The sequence below is a fragment of the Trichosurus vulpecula genome, chromosome 4 (genome assembly GCF_011100635.1).
Source record: "Trichosurus vulpecula isolate mTriVul1 chromosome 4, mTriVul1.pri, whole genome shotgun sequence".
Classification (NCBI taxonomy): domain Eukaryota; kingdom Metazoa; phylum Chordata; class Mammalia; order Diprotodontia; family Phalangeridae; genus Trichosurus; species Trichosurus vulpecula.
In genome coordinates, this window is record NC_050576.1 from 395,833,455 (window position 1) to 395,853,924 (window position 20,470).

The following is a 20,470-nucleotide window of genomic DNA, read 5'->3' on the forward strand; positions in this document are numbered from 1 at the left end:
TCTGATTCTTTCTGGCCTCATTTGGGATTTTCTTGACAAAGCTCATTTTATAGATGAGGAAACTGAGGCAAACAGGCTTAAGTGACTTGCCCAGGGTCACATAGCTACCAAGGGTCTGAGGCCAGATTTGAACTTGGGAAGATGAGTCTTCCTGACTCCAGGCCCAGCACTCTATCTACTGCACCACCTAGCTGATACACACACACACACACACACACACACACACACACACACACACACGCATACCCCTGTGTGTATATACACACACATACACATATGTGTGTATATACATATATACATACACATATACACATATATGAAGTATCTGTATGTATATGTATATTTATAGACAAGGTGTTCCAAAAATCTTAGTGCAGTTTTAAGCTACTGAGGTTTAGAGTTTACAATAAGACTCTCTATGTGTCTGTATGTCCATGTGTATATGTATATAGCCATATATATGTGCACACATATACTATAGATATATGTATACAGACATAAAACATGTACGTACATACATATATAGATATAAGCATATTTATGGCTATATATGCACATTTACATCTACATACCTAGATATGGTTACCTCTTCTTGCTGGATTATAGACACTCACTGAAGCAGGGATTGTTTCATTTTTGTCTTTGTATCACCAGTGCCTAAGCTTAGTGCTTAATATGAAACAAGTACTTAATAAAGCTTATTGATGGATTAATCGATAAGAGACTAGAATCTTGGTAGAAGGAGCAAGACAGGAAAAGGTCATTTGTGGTGTGGCACACACGTGGCCTTGAGGTGTGATGGGGAGAAAAATCCAGGGAAAATTTTTAGCTGAGTTTCCATCATTTCCTTCCTTAGATCTCCATGCAAAAAGTCAAAGTGGTCCCTGCCATCTTCTTCTTGTTGTCTTTATCAAATATCTCATTTTACTTTAATCCAGCATACAAATATCATTCACTTAGTTCAGGGGAAAAAGCCAGCACCCTGAACTTCAGAGCAAATACAATCAAATTACAAAGAAACCCAATACAATTCATAGTTACCAAGAGAACCATCAACATCTGAGTTCAGTTGGAAGGCCCTTACGGTAGCTGCCCAGAGTCCCTTACCTCCAGGAATGGGAGCCCTAAGCAAATAGCTCTGTTCTCCCTTTATATACAGTTTCAGATGTCATCAAACATCATCTGAGTGACCAGAACTTAGGCTCCTATGATTGGCTCTGGTGTTAGCATGTCCCTTCATTGGGCCCACCTGGAGCCCCACCTTAGTTACCAATTCACACCCACATAGGCTTAGCACCTAATAGATAGGGGTTTTGGCCTGGGGCTTAGCACCTAGTAAGACTCAATCAAAGACACTGAATTAATCAAAGGAAACAAAGGCCAAACTCTTCAAGGATCCCCAATACACCAATGGGTAGAATTTATGGACAGACTGTTATAAGTTTGATGTAAACAAAACTCTCCTAAAAACTATTGGAAGCTATTGGAAGGTGGCATGGGCTGTGTTAGGGATTCCTCTGTTCTCCCTAACTAGAGGAGTTCAAGAGAAGGTTAGATGAGCATCTGTCAGGGCCATCGTAATGGGATCCTTGGACTCTCTAGCCTGTGAGGTCCCTTTTCACTCTTTGACTCTGAGATTCTGCAGCAAGGATGGTTTGGTGCACGGACATTCACTCTGTTACCCACCTCTTTCTTGTCTTCGTAGAACAAGTAAAGAATGGGGTGTTTGTACTTTTTATCCCACCATCCCTTCACATGGTCATACCAGGAACCCCAGAGCACTGGAAGTGAATGGAATGAAAAAGAGCAGTTAACAGCCACGATGCAAATACCATCTGATAAGAGTGGGTGCTCAGGATCTGCTGTTTACCTCATGTCTGTCTGTAAAAGGGAAGGATAAGCAGGAAGGCTGGATTATCAAATTCAAGTAGACAAAGGATCACCATAGAGATCATTTTTGTAGTAGAAAGAAGGATCCATACATAAGTGTATGTATATATATATATGCATATGTATATGTATACACACATATATACATATATTTGCATGTTCATGTATTTGTATTTATTTATGCTTAATTAGAAAAGTAGTATCACATCATATAGATAGAGATCGTGCCTTAGAATCAGAAAAATCTGGTTGAATCCTACTTTGTGCCTGGGCATAGGTGCCTTAGGCAACTCTCTAAGAGTAATTGTTGCAACAAAGTTGTTGGTCAAAATTGGTAGAGGGAATTTTCTCACTGAAAATTGCCTATTTCAGTGAAACCATTGGTCTAGTCTGAACACACACTTATTCTCTCTCTCCCTCTCTCTCTCTCTCCCTCTCTCTCTCTCTTCTCTCTCTCTCTCTCTCTCTCTCTCTCTCTCTCTCTCTCTCTCTCTTTCTCTCTCTCTCTCACACACACACACACGCACACACACTACTACTTTTTTTCAAAAGATGTGAAAAACCTATTCTTTCAGGCATTATGTATATCAAAGCAATATATTCTACAGTGACTCTTCATTGGTTCCATCCAGTGCCAGTATTCATGAATTCATTCATACTTCATCCATCCAGAAAAAAAAATGAGGTGCTAGGAATAATTTCCTAAAGGTCTGGTGAATCGAAAAAAGCAGGAGCTGCAATTATGGTATCAGACAAACAACAAGGAATCATTGAGAACATAAAAAGAGGTAAATAAGCACACTAAATTATGCCAGAAAGAGCCATGGACAACAAACCAAAATCCATATTAAACTTGTGTGCTTTAAATGCTTAATCTTCTAAATTCATAAGGTAAATACTAACTAAATATGAGAAAACTTAGACTATAACAGGAGATTTCATAATTCTCTCTTTCATATAAGTCTAAGAAAAAGATAAAAATGGAAAATATAAAATTAAACAAATTATTGGAGAACCTAGAGCAAAAAGGTAGCATCTTCTAAATGGTACTGCTGAATTATCTATTTATCTATCTATGTATATACAAATATACATATATACACTTATGTAGACATATAAAAGCATATATATGTGTGTGCATTCAAAATTAACCATGTATGATGGCAATAGGATATTGCAAATAAACATGAAAAAGCAAAAATTGTAAATATATCATTTACAGACTATATCACAAAAAAATAGTGATTAGTTTAGGGTCCACAAAAAAATAAACACAGTCTAATTTGAGGACTTAGCAATGGAATGTTAAGTAATTAGCAGGTTAAAGAACAAATAATAGAAAGAATAATCAAACAAAAGAAAATAATAATGAGGAAAAAACATACTAAAATTTCTATTATAAAGCTAAAGCAGTTATTGGGGGAAAATCATATTTCTACTAAAATACATTAAGGAAATTGAAATAGAAATTATTAATCACCTAAATATGCATGCAAAAGTTAGAAAGCAAACAAAATCACTAAAAGAAGTATTAAAAACATTTATTAAGAAGTACAGGGGAAAGAGAAGGATTCAATCCCCCAAAAACCCTATAGAAATCATAAATAAATCTGAAAGCTGCTCCTTTTTAAAAAATACCATCAAAATACATAAACTTTAGCAAATTAGATCAAAATAGAAGAGAATAGAAAATCCAGTCAACACAATATAAAATGGGCAAGGTGAAAATAAAAACAAACAAACCCAGAAACAAAGAGACCCTCCAAACTAGCTTTGTTTGAAAATAAAAAACCCAGAAGACATAAAAAAGAATAATCAGAACCTGTTACATACAATTACATGTTAACAAACCTGAAAACACAAAAGACACAGGGTAGTTTGTCTGATAATATGGACGTGAACAGTTTAGGATAGATTGAGTAATTCCAGAAGAGCTAAGTTCTTCTTTCCCAACCCTATCACACAATGTCATGCTTCAGTGTTCTGCTCACATTAGGTGCTCAATCACTGACCAACAGTTTGCTTTGGAAAAGATGGAATACATAATTTTTTTGCCATTCTGAATCATTTGGAGAATCATATTTCTAAAGGATTCTGATTTTATTATGGATAAAATTAGACAAGTGCAGATAGAAAACCTCCTCTCTTGTTTAGTGCTGACCCCAGGTGAGGAGTGAATCAGGAGACCACAGATTTATGTCTACTTGCGTCTTCCATTCATAAATTTTTCAATGAACTCCTCTAAGGTGCCTGGCCTAGGAAAGCGTCTAACCATTCTTGAGAAGTAGTAGTAAGACACCACATTATCTTTTGCATTTCTTGCCACATAGATGATCTGCAACGAATGTAGATAAAAGTGAAGACAATGAATGTCAGTGAGAAAAGAAATAGTTAAGAAAAATGCTCATGTTTTGCATTAAGCATTATAATATTTAAAAGGCTGCTTAGAGTATTTCATTATCCCATTTCATCTACTGATACTTGGGGCACAGGAGAGCCTGTCAGGGGCAGACTATGGTCTGTGATTTCAGGGAAACCTTTTCTTTTCATCCAAGCAGGAATTTTTATCTAATATGAAGCAGAGGAAGGATAAAGCACTTAGAACTTAGAATTCCAGCTTTATTTCTTCATCATGTATTCATCTGGGGATGAAGGTAGGAGTAGTGTTGGGTGGAGGGCGGGAAGTGCTACCCTTATCTTCTCCTCCATAGTCATACCTATGTGAATATATCAAAGTCTAGTTTTTTTAACCTGATTTGACTTTTTGTCATTGTTGTTCTGTTGTTTTCAGTCATATCCTATTGTTCATGACTCTATTTGGGGTTTTCTTGGCAAAGATACTGGAGTTGTTGGCCATTTCCTTCTCCAGCTCATTTTATAGATGAGGAAGCTGAGGTAAATAGGATGAAGTGGCTTGTCCAGGATTGCACAGCTGGTAAGTGTCTGAGGCCAGATTTGAACTCAGAAAGATGTCTTCCTGACTTCTAACCTAGCACTCAATCCACTGCACTGCCTAATTTATGTTTACCTTTTTATGTTTTCCTTGACTCTTCTGTTTGAACTTCAGAGGTTTTATTTAGTTCTGGTCTTTTCACCAAGAATGCTCAGAATTGCTTGATTTCATTAAAGATCTACTTTCCCCCAGTATGATCATACTCAGTTTTGTTGAGTAAGTTTTTCTTGACTAAAGCTAAATCTTTTGTCTCCTGTAACATCATATTCAAAGCTCTCCATTCCTTTATATAGAGTTGCTTGCTATATTGTGTGAGATCCTGACTGTGGCTCTTTGGTATTTAAATTTTTTCTTTCTGAATGCTTCCAATACTTCTTGCTTTCTCCTGGATGCTCTGGATTTTGGCTTTCATAGGTTTACATTCATGAGATGACCAGGGGATTCTATTTCCATTTTATGGTCTGATTCTTAAATAAACAACCCTTTAAAAAATTAATATCATGTTTCTCACATCATCATATTTATCTCAAGTATCCATCCCTCTCCTCCTTCCAGAGAGCATTTCATATAAAAAAGTATTTTGAGAAGAAAAAAAATCAGTATAACTGATCAATACATTGAATAAATCCATAACCATGTGCCATATGTAACATCTGGGTACATTCTATGCCAACAAAGGAGTGCTTTGGGGATGTTCTTTCCTTTTTCTTCCTTTAAGTCCTGCTAGATCTTTTTATATATGTTTCATTTACTTTTGATTTTTTCTGTCAATTTACTCTATTTACATCATATAAGTTACTCTATATATTGTTTTCTTGTCTCTGTTTACTTCACTCTACATCAGTTTATAGAAATCCTTCTATGCTTCTCCATATTCACCTCATTCATCATTTCTTAAAACATAACCTCAACATTGTTTAGATTTCTGTTTCTCATATTATTTGTGATTTTGAAGATTCTTTCTTATGGTTGTGAATACATTGCACTTCTTTTAAGAACTGTTTAATCATATAATTTAACCACTTATCTATTAGAAAATGGCTATTTATCAGATAATATATTTATTAACTGCTTATATATATGGGAAACTAAGCTCTTTTCAGAAAAATTTGAAAGAATGATTTTTTTTTCCTTTTTGACCACTTTCCTTATTATCCCAGGTATAATAATTCTGTCTATTCAGAAGCTGTTCAGTTTTAAGTAATCAAAGTTATCTGTTTTACCTTTTATAATTGCCTCTATTGTTTGTTTAGTTAAGAATTCATCACTTAACCATGGCTGTGAGAAATACACAATCTTTTTCACTTCTAATTTTTAATACTATAATCTTTAATGTTATGATTGTATATGCATTGAAAATATATTGTGGAATATGGTATAAGGTGTTAGTCTGAGCCTAATTTCTGCCAGACTGCTTCCCAGTATTCCCAGCCTTTTTTATGTATGTTTTTTCCTGGGCAATTAATTTATTCTTTTCTACTTTATTCAACATTGTGCTATTGAGATATATAGTTTCTGAGTCTTTGTCTAGTCTGTTCCATTAATCTATCCTCTTTAGCCAATTCCAGATGTTTTTCAGGTTTTCTGTTTTACAATACAGTATGATTTCTGTTATTGCTATTCCTCCTTCATCCCTACTTATTTTTATCATTTTCATTGATATTATAATTCTTCCATTTTTCAAATAAATTTTATTTCATCAACTTTTATAACGTATTCACTTAGTTATTTGATTGGTATTACATTAAAAGTGTATAATTCTGGTAGGATTGTCATTTTCATTTTATTGGTACTGTCTAGCCATAAGCACTGAATATTCCTCTAGCAATTTTTTTCTTTTTTTCTTTTTTTTTAACTATAAGAAGAATTTTCAAATTGAATCTGTGCAAGTCTTTCCTGAGTATTGGTATGTTGATCACTGGTATTTTATACATTTTTAATTATTTGGAATGGGATTCCTTTTTCTATGATAGCTTCATTTATTTTGTTATTTATTTTGTTTTTACCATATAGAAATGTTATTGATTTTTGTGGATTTATTTTGTTATCTCAAACTTTCTGAAGCTATTGTTCCAATTTTTATCTTTGCTTATTCCCCAGGATTTTACAGGTAAATCATCATATCATCATATCAATAAGTAGGGATAATTTTAGCTCTTCTTTACCTATCCTTATGACTTTAATTCCTTTATGTTGTCTTATTGCTGAACCATATTGCTAGAACCATTTAAAAGATTAGTGTAGAGGGTGAGGATCGTTGCTTTACTTCTATATTATTAGAAAAGGTTCAAGTGTGTCTCTATTAGATTTATTATTTGATTTTGGTTTTAAATAAATGCAGTTTATAAAAATGTAAAATAGGACTCTCTATGCCTATGTTGTATAGAGTCTTATCATAAAAGAATGTTGTAATTTGTTAAAGGTGTTTTCAGCATCTATTGAAAGATGATATCAAGTCTCTTTCTTTGATCGTGGCTTTCAGGTAGTCCAATAATTTTTAAATTATCTCTCCTGGATCTATTTCCCAGGTAAGTGGTTTTTTCAATGAGATATTTCACATTGTCTTCCATTTTTTCATTCTTCTGGTTCTGTTTTATAATTTCTTGATTTCTCATAAAGTCACTAACTTCCACTTGCTCCAATCTAATTTTTAAGGGGGTATTTTCTTCAGTGGTCTTTTGGACCTCCTTTTCCATTTGGCTAATTTTGCTTTCTAAGACATTCTTCTCCTCATTGGTTTTTTGGAGCTCTTTGCCATTTGGGTTAGTCTATTTTTTAAGGTGTTATTTTCTTCAGTATTTTGGGGGTTTCCTTTAGCCAGTCATTGACTTGTTTTTTGTGGTTTTCTTGCATCACTCTCATTTCTCTTCTCAATTTTTCCTCTACTTCTCTTACTTGATTTTCCAAATCCTTTTTGAGCTCTTCCATGGCCTGAGTCCAATTCATATTTTTCTTGGATGCTTTGGATGTAGGCTTTTTGACTTTGTCGACCTCTTCTGGCTGTATGTTTTGATCTACTTTGTCACCAAAAAAAGTTTCTATGGTCTGAGTCTGAGTCTGAGTCCTTTTTATGCTGGCTGGCCATGTTCTCAGCCAACTACTTGACCCTTGAGGTTTTTGTCAGGGTATCACTGCTTGTAGAGTAGGGAGTATTTTGTCCTGAGCTTTAGGGACCTTGCACTGCTGTTTTCAGAGCTACTTCTACACAGCAAGTTCTACCACACCAGTGCTCCTCTTCCCCCAACAACTGCCAACCAGGACCGCAATCCAGATCCAAGCAAGGCGAAGCAAGAGAACCCTGCCTCTGCACCAGCAAAGCAATCCCTGCACTCCTGCTTTGATCTGCCACTTGATTCCTCCCACCAAGTGGGCCTGGGACCAGAAACAACCATCTCTGGAGCTCAGGAAGTGGCCACCAGAGCTTCCTGCTGCTGCTGCCACTGCAGCACTTCTGCCAGCCCCAGGGCTAGGGCCAGACCACATACTTCTCACCGAGATCCAGCAGTTTTCCCACTAACCTGTTCCATTGTCTTTGGCATTTGTGGGTTGAGAAGTCTGGTAACTGCCACAGCTCAATGATTCAGGGTTCTAGGGCCTGGTCCACCAGACTCCCATTCTGGTCCGTCCTGGTGCAGCCCACGCTGGGCTGTGCTCCACTCCCAGCATGGTGGGATAGACCCTTCCCAGCAACCATCTAAGCTGTTTAGGGCTGGAGACTTGTTTCCCTCTGTTTTTCGTGGGTTCTGGAGCACTATAATTTGCTCAGAGTATTTTTTACAGTTGTTTGGAGGGATTTGGGGTAGAGCTTAGCCACCATCTTGGCTCTTCCCCATATGTATTATATTTTAAAGTATTTTATTTTTTTCTTAGTTTTGTTAGTTTATGATTGTGTACCATATGTCCTATATGTTCTTTTATTTTTCCTGGTTTTTCTGTGAACTCACCTTGCTCATTGCCATTTTGTTGATCTACATTTTTGTTCTCTTCTTTTCAGTCTGATAAGCTGGGTGTTTGTCAATTGTATTGGTCTTTTCAAAGAAATAAGTTTTAATTTTTTGAATTGTTTCTATTATTTTTCTTTGTTCACAATTTATCTATTCCTATTATTTCAGGTTTATTGACTTTCTAATGTTTTAAGATGCATATTCAATTCATTAATCCCTTCTTTTTCTATTTTGCTAATTTATGTTTTTAAGAATATGAATTTTTCACCTGAGTACTTCTTTAGTTCTGTCCCAGGAATTTTGTTATAGTTTCATCACCAGTTTTTTTTATGCAGTGGTTAACCGTTTTTATGATTTATTTTGCCCTATTTATTATTTAAGCTTTGATATTAAGTTTTCATTTTGGTCTGTACTTTTGGTTTCTTGTCCCTGAACCAGTATCTATTTAAGTATTATAGTCTGAAAAAATATAACTATTTTTGTCATTTTACGTTTGTTTGCAATATCTCTTAACTTAAGCACATTGACAGATTTTGTGAAAAATTCCTTATGGTCCTGAGACATATGTATATACTTACATATATATCATCTTTTGCTGTCACATTTAGAAAAGACCATTCTTTTTGCTCTAGTTTCCCTAGCAATTTATTCAGTTCCATATTTACCTTTGTGTTAGACTCATCTAAAGCTGAGAGAGGGATACTGAAGTCTCTCTCACTATTGATATAGGAGACTAAAAATCTCCTACTTCTCTTATTTTACTGTCTTCTTGTGTTTCAAATAATGTTTCCTTTATGAATTTGGATGTTAAGACATTCTAATTGTATCAGTTTATCACTGATACTGGTATCTGTCAATACTTCCTTTCAATATAATATAGTTTCCTTGTTTTATCCTTTCTACTTTCTGAATGTGTTTTTAATATAATGAGTATAATGAGTACAACTAGTTCCCATTGGGGTTTATTTGATTTGTAGTAAGTTTATTTTCTTCCCCTCAGTTTTCTTTTGTGTATTTCTTTGTTTCTGAAATCTTTGTTAGAAGCAACGGCCTATAAGATTTTGTTTGTTTATCCAGTCTCACTCTTTCTCATTTGGTTAGAGTGTTTAATCCATTTACCTTAAGGATATGAGAGTGAGATTTAGTGTTTCTAATTTTTTTCCATGTTATGATTTTATTTTCTTTCTTTTTGGTAAACAGTTATTATGTTCCGTTAGTTACTTTAAACTTTTTTTAAAATATGCTGGCCCTTTTCCAACCCTTTCCCTGCCCCTCAATCCAGATCCCCTCTCTTGCCATCATTTTCTCATCTTGCACAAGGCCAGTTCTTCCTATGCTGGAACTGAGATGATTTTTTGTGCAAGTGCACAGCTACTTCCTGAGCTATGATGCTGAATGCCCATGGTCTTTTGGCCAGAATCCTTTCCAGTGCAGAAAAGACCTCTCTATTTGTCTCTGTATGCTGACCTGTGCTGGCAAAATGACTCACTTTGATCTTTTTCTTGGGTTTGCTATTTAGGATTCAGTCTGATTAAATTTCTAGGCCTTCTTGGTGGATTTTTGATGGGTGAAAAAGCTCACTGTAATTATTTCTGCTACTCCACCATCTTGCTTCAGTGTGTATATGCATTGACCCAGCAATACAAATACAACACCTATCACCTATCACTCAAAAAAGGAGTAAAACAACCAATATTTGCACAAGTATTTAAAGCAGCTCTTTTTGTAGTGGCTTTAAATTGGAAACTAAGAGGGTTCCATCCAAGAGGGGAATGGCTGAACAAAACAACATATGTGAAATAGGCCAGTAAGGTTCCATATGAAATGATGAAATGAAATTTTCAGATAAGATGGAAAATCTTTGAACTGATTTAGAATGAAGTAAGATGAAGTGAGAAGAACAACTAAAGGTAGAAGAACATCATAAACATGAATAGACTGAAAATTCTTAAGAAAACTAATCAACATAAATAATTTACCGTGTTTCCAGAGGATCGAAGATGAAGAATGCTATCTAACTCTTCACAGATACATGATGGAATAAATATGCTAAATTAGACACATTTTTCAACCTGCCAATATGTGTATTTATTTTGTTTAACTAGACATATTTGTTATAGGACATTTGTTTTTGTCTTCTCATGGAGGTTGGATGTCATATGGAGAGACAGGAAATGCTTATTATTTAAAAAAAATTAAAAATGAAACAAGATGGGAAAGTTATCATGTGTTAACTTTGAGGTAGTTTTTTTTTATATGTTCACAAAGGACTGCTCCACAAAAGTCAAGAGATATGGACTGACCCAGTGATTTCGCATCATTTCCAAATGAGGGGATTCCCATTAGCCATTCAGGCTTCTGACTGAAGAACTCCTCTCTCACTACCCAGAAAGATGAAAATGAAATGTAGCCCTTTGCATTGTGAAGGCACAGCTGCCTAACACTGAACTATGTTAGATGTTTCATTTCAAAAAGAATTTTTTGCTATCCTCTAGAACAACAGGTGATGCAAAACAAGGCAGATTTTAACTACTGGCAATCTTACTTTTGTATTTTGTTTCCAGAAAGATGGTGGTAACATCTGGACAAGGAGATGTGTCTTCAGTGTTCTTGGAGAAGGCATTTTCATAGCAAGGTCCGGACCTTAAAAAGTAGTGCAATGTCATTCATATTTTTACTGCTTCCCTCAGGTATGTAACTTTTGTGTTACTGTCTCATGGTAATCTGAAATTGGATGTTCGAAGTTTTATTGAATATAAAGAGATGTTTTTGACTGTGACTGCCCTCCATTCAGAAAAAAGAAAATGATAGTATATTATGTATTAATATGGTATATTATATATTAAAATAATAGTATAGTACATGAAAATTTACAAAGCACTTTACATAAATTACTACTTTTCATCTGAAGATGAATTACACTTTAGTGGTGCATATGATATGAACCAGCAGAGAATTTTCTGCTCCCTAATGTAAGTGTAGAGTCATAGAACAGAAAGTAGTTTGTAGAACCAGGGAAATATGTGAGCTCTGTGATGATTTACAGGCTATTTGACAATGGCTTGGTTATTGATTGTGTTTCTTCAGTCCTACCTTGGGCAACAGAGAGAGGGCAGTAGGAAAGAAGAGGTCACTACCCTTAGAGGGAGGAGGATATTGTGAGAGATCTCAGTAGTTCTGGACCTATGAGGTGGGTATATTTCTTTAGCCCCTGTATTTCTGTGGTTTAAAGGTGCATAGAAATCTACATGAGTTCAGGTGTCCTGAATTTAATACTATTAACTAAATTTAGCATTAATTATAAATGATAATAGATCCAAGCCTTCTTGTGTAATAGATCTAATAGATCTAAGCATGCCATCTGAGAGGGGTTAGTTATTCAATGGTAGTGGTGAGTAGCTGATTTATGTGTTTGGGTTAGTCCATGTATGTTTGCATCCTAATTAGGAAGACTTTATAAGTTAAAATCTCATGTGCATCATATGATACCTGTAAGCATCATGCTACATAATAAGGATTGTTTCTAATATTTCCTCAATTTTCCAAATGAATAGGAGATATTCATCCATCTCTGTCTCTGTCTCTCTTTCTGTATACATACACACACACATACACATAGCATAAGCATACATTTGTGTCTCTATATATACTCATATATATACATGCATACTCATATATATGCATAATCCATATATCCTACATATGTGTGTTTATTGTTGTTGTAGTTTTTGTTTGCAAACATTTCCCATGTCCTTCAGTTCCCAGCCTCTGCATCTTTGCTCATTTTGATTCACTTACTGAAATGTCTTCTCCACTTGTTCCTAAACTATGTCCTACCTACTCTTCTTCAAGTCCCAGTTCCAGTCTCCCTTCTTCCTGGGTGCCTTCCCTGATTGCCCAGACTCAGTGATTTCTCCCACCTTCAGACTCTTACAGAAGTTTTATAAGAACTGCATCTATCTCTTGCAGAAAATTTATGGGGGGACATGGACAAATAGCTCATAGAATAAATAGGCATGGCTGAATTTGAATTGTTGGAAGAAATTTCCAAATCAATTATTTTAGCTTGATCCAAAATCGATTTCAAGCCCTCAAAGATAGGGGCTATATCTTATGCTTCTTTGAAAATTCAGTGCATAACAGAGTGACTAAAGCAAACTAGTGCTCAATACATGGTTTTTTTTTGGTGATGATCATGTACATGATCACTTTTCAGATTATTGACTAAGGTAAAATCTCTTTTACACAAAACCTCTACGTAAGTAAATTTCTGCCCAGTACAGAGGAGGAGAATTCTCTAGGTGTGAGAATATATTCTGGAGTGGCCCTCAAGGATTGATCTTCTTAGGGAGACTCTATAATTTATGCAGTCCAGGTCTTTAATTCTCATGGGTGAAAATGCACTGAATTTGGCCACAGTAGCCTTTTGGTTTTAAACCTGTGATGAGTCAGTTCAACCTCTCTGTGCCTCACTATCCCTATTTCTGAAATGGAGAGAAGAGCTGCTCTATCTGCCTGGCATAGTGAATAGAGAGAAAGTTTGAGGGCCAACAAGACCAAGGTTCAAGTCATATCTATGACGCCTAATAACTATGTGGCATATCCAAATCCTCAATGATTTAGGTTAGTAAAATTTACAGGGAAAGTGCTAATCTTTATTGCTAGAAGTAGTTTCAGGAAAATTCCTTCCTTGTATTTTGGAAAGAGTTCTCCTTGAGAACTCTTGAGAATGGCTTGAGAACTCCTTCAGAACTTGATAATGGGTTCAGGACCTTAACTCTAAGTCAATCCAACTGTAATTTTTTTAAAAACTTGCCAGGTAAAGAGGGTGGATATGATTTCCACTCAATAAAAGGGTGCCTATCGTAGGTGCTAGCTCGTTGGCACTTCTTTTCATCTCCATCATTTTGGATCATGTCTACAATCTCCTGCATCCAGGTTGTACCTGAAAGAGTTGTTGTGGTCATTCTTTAGTTTATCTATTTAAAGCATGATCTAACCTCATATAATCCATTCATTCATTTAACAAATACATAATGAATGTTCACTATGTGCAAAGCATCGTGAGAGATGTATGAGATACAAAGATTTGCTCAATTTGTTCAATAACATTTATTTAGAGCTTATTATGTGCAGAATACCACGGTAGGCTCCTGTGGGCATGAAATATTTAGATGTGGTAATCACAACTCCTGAGAAGGATAAACCAAAACCAAACATAAGAAATATTCAATTCTCCTGAAAAGTGATTAAGAAAGTTACAAATAAACTATGAAGTGAAGTCTGAAAGGGAAAGTGATAAGCAGCTTGGGGAGAAGGAGAGTGTGAATGAAGATCATAGAATACTTCATGACAACAATGGAGTTGGGCTTTATAGCATGGGTAAGAATGGTAAATGAGGTGAGGAAGAGTATTCTAATTATGGGGATTCAATAGCTATGGGGAATAAATAACATGGGTAAAGTCATAGAAGCAGAATCGTAATTGACATTTAGGCAAAAGATTGTAGAGTAGTTGAGTTGCAGTATTGACTATTGGGAGGGAGACATGAGTTAGGCATTCATAGTGCTCAGAGGTTACAGTCTTTTATGGTAGATGGAACCCATACATGAATAACTAACAAAAAAACTAGTATAAAATAAGGGATTAGAAATAATATTTTGGAATAATTAGAGAACTTGTGTTGGAAGCTGAAAGACCTGAGTTAGAATGGTATTTCTGATACAAACACCATGTGGCTATGAGAAAGGTGCTTCACTGTTCATTGCCTTGGGCAAGTCTCAGAGGAATTGCTTATCAGCATCAAAGAACAAAATTTCCACAGTGAGAGCCCCCTACACAGATGAAATCATAGGTATCCTAGCTCCATTGACCTCCGGAATATCGCATTCCAAGCCCTTCGATCTCTTAATGTAGAAGCTGCCAGATCTTGGGTTATTCTGATTGGGTTTCCACAGTACTCAAATTGTTTCTTTCTGGTTGCTTGCAGTATTTTCTCCTTGATCTGGGAGCTCTGGAATTTGGCAACAATATTCCTAGGAGATTTCTTTTTGGGATCTATTTGAGGAGGCGATCGATGGATTCTTTCAATTTCTATTTTGCCCTGTGGCTCTAGAATATCAGGCAGTTCTCCTTGATAATTTCCTGAAAGATGGTATCTAGGCTCTTTTTTTGATCATGGCTTTCAGGTAGTCCAATAATTTTTAAATTATCTCTCCTGGATCTATTTTCCAGGTCCGTGGTTTTTCCAATGAGATATTTCACATTGTCTTCCATTTTTTCATTCCTCTGGTTCTGTTTTATAATATCCTGATTTCTCATAAAGTCACTAGCTTCCACTTGCTCCAATCTAATTTTTAAAGTAGTATTTTCTTCAGTGGTCTTTTGGACCTCCTTTTCCATTTGGCTAATTCTGCCTTTCAAGGCATTCTTCTCCTCATTGGCTTTTTGGAGCTCTTTTGCCATTTGAGTTAGTCTGTTTTTTAAGGTGTTGTTTTCTTCAGTGTATTTTTCAGTATTTTGTTGGGTCTCCTTTAGCAAGTCATTGACTTGTTTTTCATGGTTTTCTCGCATCCTTCTCATTTCTCTTCCCAATTTTTCCTCTACTTCTCTAACTTGCTTTTCCAAATCCTTTTTGAGTTCTTCTATGGCCTGGGGCCAGTTCATGTTTTTCTTGGAGGCTTTGGTTGTAGGCTCTATGACTTTGTTGTCTTCTTTAGGCTGTATGTTTTGGTCTTCTTTGTCACCAAAGAAAGAATCCAAAGTCTGAGACTGAATCTGGGCGTGTTTTCGCTGCCTGGCCATATTCCCAACCAACTAACTTGACCCTTGAGTTTTTCAGTGGGGTATGACTGCTTGTAGACTTACGAGTTCTATGTTCTACGTTTGGGGGGGAGGTGCCAGCTCTGTCAGAGCCGCACTCCTCCTTCCCCAAGGACCCCCAGTCCAGACTGGGCTTAGATCTTTAGCAGGCTGTTGCACTACTGCTCTGATCCGCCAGTTAATTCCTCCCACCAGGTGGGCCTGGAGCCGGAAGTAACAACAGCTGTAGCTGCCCCACCTCCGCTGCCCCCGGGGCTGGAAGCCGAACCGCGAACTCCTTCCACTCCCGCAGCTTTTCCCACTAACCTTCTCCACAGTCTTTGGTGTTTGTGGGTCGAGGGGTCTGGTAACTGCCGCAGCTCACATATTCAGGGCGCTAGGGCCCCCTCTGCCCGGCTTCTGGTCTGGATCGTCCATGCCGCTCAGGCTGGGCTCTGCTCCACTCCGTTCCCAGCTCCCAGCTCCCAGCTCCGTGTGGAATAGACCTCACCCAGAGACCATCCAGGGTGTCCTGGGCTGGAGCCCTGCTTCCCTCTGCTGTTCTGTGGGTTCTGCCGTTCTAGAATTGGTTCAGAGCCATTTTTATAGGTTTTTGGAGGGACTCGGGTACGGAGCTCACTCTAGTCCGTGCTTACCAGCCGCCATCTTGGCTCTGCCCCTCCACAGAGAAATTTTCTGTAAATATTTTCCCCAGTTCACTGTTTCTCTTCTAGTTCTGACTGTATTGGTTTTGTTTGTGTAAATTTTTTTTCTAATTATATGTCATCCACACTGTCCATTTCATCTTTCCATCTCCAGAAGACACAAGGTATTCTCTGCTTGCTACTAGCCCATGTAGAAGAGATTGGGCAATCTGCTTTCAGATATACATGATGAAGTGCAATGGAAGCCCTCTGTTAGTCAATTGGGAGCATGTGCAGACATTCTGTAACTAGTTCCAGTTGATTAACTATATGGTGAATTGATGGATTGATTGGATGCTGAGCTGGAACTAAGAATTCATTCAAAAGACACTAACTGGCCAAGACACTTTCTTGTTCCTGCCTACCTGCTGTTCAGGTAAGAATGACATGCTGTAAGCCCTCAGCAGGGAGAAAAGTCTCGGGAATTTATTTCCCTGAAATTACTTCCATGAAGTCCTGAGAGCAAATAGCCCTATTGTTAATTCTGTCATTTTTAAATCTATTCAGGCAGCTTTTAGGTGGATGTAATGGCAAGCAAGTGGGATTTTTCACTGTTTTATTCTTTTGGAGTGCTTCTTAACACTAAAGCAACCAAGTGTCTTTGATTGAACCTTGCCTTTGTTTGTAGGAAGGCCCACATTCTTTTGCTAATTAGGTCACCAAAGGTGTGAAGCCCTGGAGAGGTGTGAAGCCCTCAGACCCTGAAAAAGGGTATATATACTCTGAGGTTAGCATTCTACTTGGGGCTAACTCATTGGAAGAGTATTGGTGTGGAGACTCTGGGTAGCCCCCAAGGAGACCCCCACCACCACCCCAGCCTTGAAAACTCAGAAGTTGGTACTTCTCTCTCTGGTAACTATGTATGCATAGTTTTGGTCAGATGGCTAGAAGCCTGTCTGTTGACTGGTGTTATTTTCTCTGTCCATATTTTCTCTGTTTGTAATTTCTCTTTGTATTTTCTCTGAAGTTCAGGGTGCTGACTTTTCCCCCTGAACTAAGTGAATGATATATATGTGTTTAATTAAAGTGATATTGTTAACCCCTTAAAGTTGCTTTCCTTAGAAAAGCAGATCAAAGATCCTGTGCTAGCAGCCCTTCTGTGTGCTGGTATTATTGGTCTCACACAGCCACAGTAGTTGCAATTAACATTGTTGTTACAGTGGAGCATTAAAGATGATTAAGACCTTATGTACTTTGCCATCAAAAAGAAAAAAAAAAGGAAAAGAAGAAGCAACAAAAATTTTTTGTATGTAAGGGTCCTTTTTCTCTTTTTTCCAGGCTTCTCTAACATGTTTATGATATCACCTTTCTGCTTAAGTCATATTCCTATTTAGAGTTGATCTTAATATATAGTATGAAGTATTTTGCACAAACAAAATATACTCTGAAGTTAGCAAAGGAGAAGGAGAATGAAAATTTTGGGCCCCAGTGAGCAGTTCCTTTTCTACTCACAGAGTTTGCTGTTTGTCCTTCATTCTTGAAGAGGACCAGGATATCAAGGAGTTGATGCCATCACATGCAAGTGAATTGGATCTAGGTGAGGGAGGGCTATGCAAAGTCCCTAGTCTTGCTTTTACCTCCAGAGAGATAACCACTGGAATAAACTGCCTATTCCATTATGATCCATTACATTTTAAGCATGGCTCCCAGAACTTTGGGTAGATCCCTTAGGATTTCTAGGACTACATGGACAAGAATACCAAAGGATAAAAAAGCACTGGTAAGCTATGATCTGTTCCACTGGAGGTGGTAATCAAATTGATGAGATCATGGACCCACCAAAATAGCAAATTAGCAAGCCAGTCAGTAAGAATTTACAAAGAGTCCATTGTGCTCCAGGCACTGTGCAAAGTGCTGAGGAGATAAAGAAATGAAAAAGATAATCCCCACTCTCCAGGAGCTCAGTCTAAAGGCTGAGTGAACTTGTAAACAATTGTGTATGAACACAATATATAAAAGATAAAATGTAGAAAATCAATAGAGAGGATTAAAGTGGATTGGGAAAGTCTTGTAGAAAGTGAGATTTTACTTAGAATTTGTAGGAATCCAGGAGGGGGAAATGAGGAGGGAGAGAATTCCATACATGGGGAACAACCAGTGAAAACCTCTGGAGTCTGGAGATGTAGTGTTTTAATTTCAGGACAGCAAGGAGGCCAGAATCACTGGCCAGTGGCACTTTCATAGGTGAGGGTGGGGTGTAAGGTATAAGCAGACTGAAAAGGTAGGAGGGGGAGAGGTTGTGAAGGGCCTTGAATGCCAAACAGGGTTTTATATTTCATCCTAGAACTAGATGAGAGGGAGCCACTTGACTTTATCAAATAGGATTGAGTGACATGTCTGATTGGCACTTTAGGCAGATCAATTTGATAGTTGAGTGGAGGATGGATGGGAGTGGGGTAGGATTTGTGGCTGGTAGACCAACCAGAAGGCTATTGCAATATTTCAGGTGTTACATGATAAGGGCTTGCACCAGGGTGTTGGCAGTGTCAGAGGAGAGAAGACAAATAGGAAAAATGTTGCAAAGGTAACATTGATGGGACTTAGCAATAGATTGGGTATGAAAGATGAAGGTGAGTGAGGAGTCAAGAATGACACCTAGGATGCCAGCTTGAGTAACAGGAAGCATGGCACCCCAAACAGAAACAGGAGAGTTCAAAAGGGGGGAGTTTGGGGAGGAAAGATAATGAGTTCAGTTCTGGACATATTAAGTTAAAATATCTGGAAAACATCCAGGTTGAGATATCTAATAGGCAGTTGGACATGAAAATATGAAAGTTAGTGGAGTAATTAGGACAAGATAAGTAGTTCTGAGAATCCTCAGCATGAAGTGATCACTAATACCTTGGGAGCTGATGAAATCATCAGTCAAAATACTACAGAGAGAAAAAAGAATAAAAAGGAGTGCATTTATGTCTATGTCCAAAAAGAGATGTGTATAAGGGAGACACCATTTTTTTAATTTCCACAAGTTTAATAACTGTTAAATTGGTATGACCCTACCAATGTTCTGTGACCAGTAAGACTTAAATTAACATAGCCCATTGGTTTAGGTTACCATTTGCTCCGTGCTAGCATGTTGTGAATCGCCAAGGAAGGTTTTTAGTAGAAACTCTAACTGAAGTGGAAATTTACATCTGTATAACTCTTAGGTATACTATCCCATATGCAGTTTGCTGTTCTGAGAAGAATGCTGAACTTGGAAACAGGAGATCTGTATTCAAACCTCTATTCTGCTTCTTGCTATCTGTGTGACCTTGGGTCAATCACTTCTCTCTGCCTCAGTTTTCTCTTCAGCAAAATGAGGATGATAATATTCACACTACCTCCCTTACAAAGTTAATATGAGAAAAGCACTCTGAAAGGTTCTAGAACTGAAGGAATGTATTTGCTCCACTCAGCCTTTGCACAAGGAATGTCAAGAAGCCCTTACATTTTATTTTCCCTAATTAGTCATTTTGCAAATGGATGTAAAAGAATTCCTCTGGCATTATTAGAGATCCTATATTCTATGAGAAAAGGACCCAAGCAAAGAAATTGGTTCGTTTGTTGGTCCCTTGCCAGTGGAACCACCTGGTGTTCGATCCCTTTGACACCTGCAAGAGACCTAAAACCTCCCAAACCTCTGTAGTTCCATGATGCCCTTACCAGGATTTAATCTCTGGTGCAAATAAGCTGAAAAGTGTGTGTTTATAAAGGGATTACAGGGCTGTTTATGCTTCTTACAAGGGGTATAGTACACTGAAGTAGCCTGTGAACTCAGCCATGTGCCAGGCAGAGGAGGAAAACCTACTGACTTCCTCCTTCTCGACACCCTAGGTGAAGGCTGTCCACAGGATTAGAAATGGAGTAGGGATGAAACCAAATGCTTTATAGATGACAAATGCTTTCACATGCATTTGTTTATTAGTCCTATGAAGTAAGTAGAGAAGGTATTGTTTCCATTTTACAGAGAAGGAAACTGAGGTATATTAAACTATTTGCCCATAGTCATATATCTAAGAGATAATAACATAACTGAGCCTCAAACCCATTCCTATCTTTTAGCAGAACTGGCACGAACACCTATATCTTTCAAATTCCAAGCCCAGGGTTTTTTCTATTGTACCTACCATGCTTCCATTTATAGGGTTGGAATTTTAGATGGATCTGGGCTTTGCCAGGGAAAAAGACAATAATTT

At 37.2% G+C, this 20,470-nt stretch overlaps 1 pseudogene; it reads right to left on the reverse strand.

The window, feature by feature from the left end:
• The window catches only part of LOC118847312, a 26,519-nt pseudogene extending 12,765 nt beyond the window's left edge, over positions 1 to 13,754 (reverse strand).
• Between the last annotated feature and the right edge of the window lie 6,716 nt (positions 13,755 to 20,470).